The sequence below is a fragment of the Nomascus leucogenys genome, unplaced genomic scaffold (genome assembly GCF_006542625.1).
Source record: "Nomascus leucogenys isolate Asia unplaced genomic scaffold, Asia_NLE_v1 000639F_144627_qpd_obj, whole genome shotgun sequence".
Lineage (NCBI taxonomy): Eukaryota > Metazoa > Chordata > Mammalia > Primates > Hylobatidae > Nomascus > Nomascus leucogenys.
Window position 1 is genome coordinate 141,322 of NW_022096704.1, and position 1,421 is coordinate 142,742.

A 1,421-nucleotide genomic window follows, 5' to 3' on the forward strand; every position below is an offset into this window, starting at 1 on the left:
TAGGCCTCAATGTGCTCCCAAATATCCCTTTGCAGATTCTACAAAAACATTGTTTCTAAACTGCTCAATCAAAAGAAAGGTTTAACTCTGTGAGATGAATGCATACATCACAAATCAATTTCTCAGAAATTTCTTTCTTGGTTTTCTCTGAATATATTTCCTTTTTCACCACAGGCCTCAAAGTGCTCCCAAATGTTCCTTTGCAGATTTTACAAAAACAGTATTTTCAAACACCTCCATGAAAGAAAGGTTTACCTCTTTGAGATGAATGCACAAGTCACAAATCAGTTTCTCAGAAAAGTTCTTTCCAGTTTTTCTTTGAGGATCTTCCCTTTTTCACCATAGTCCTTAATGCACTCCCAAATATCCCTTTGCAGATTCTACAAAACAGTGTTTCCAAACTGCTGAATAAAAAGAAAGGATTATATCTGCAAGATGAATGCATACAACACAAAACAGTTTCTCAGATAAGATTCTTTTAGTTACTATGCTGAGATATTTCCTTTTTCTCCATTGGCTGCAATTAGATCCCAAATGTCCATTTTCAGAATGGACAAAAACAGTGTTTCCAAACTGCTGAATCCAAAGAAAGGTTTAACACTCTGAGATGAATTCACACATCAAAAATGAGTTTCTCAGAAAGCTTCTTTCTAGCTTTTATCTGAAGATGATTCCTTTTTCTCAATAGGCCTCAATGCGCTCCCAAATACCCCTTCACAGATTCAACAGAACAGTGCTTCCAAACTGCTGAATGAAAAGAAAGGTTTGGCTCTGCATGATGACATCACAAACACTTTCTCAGATAGCTTCCTTCTAGTTTTTATCCTGAGATATTCACTGTTTTGCCATTGTCTTCAATGCACTCCCCAATGTCCATTCACAGAATGGACAAAAACAGTGTTTCCAAACTGCTGAATCCAAAGACAGATTTAACTCTGTGAGATGAATGTACACATCACAAAACAGTTTCTCAGAAACCTTCTTTCTAGTTTTTCTCTGAAGTTATTTTATTTTTCACCGTGGGCCTCAATGAACTCCCAATATCCCTTAGCAGATTCTACAAAAACAGTTTTTCCAAACAGCTGATTGAAAAGAAAGCTTTAACTCTGTGAGATGAATGTACACATCAGAAATCCGTTTCTCAGTATCCTTCTAGTTTTCACCCTGGATATTCCTTTTTTCACCATTGGCCTCAATAAGCTCCCAAATATTCACTCTCAGTATGATCAAAAACAGTGTTTCCAAACTGCTGAATCCAAGGAAATTATTAACTCTGTGAGGTGAATGCACTCATCACAAAACAGTTTTTCAGAAATGTTCTTTCTAGTTTTTATCTGAAGATGTTTCCTTTTTCACCACAGGCTTCAATGTACCCCTAAATATCTCTTCATGGATTCTTCCAAAACAGTGTTTCCAAACTG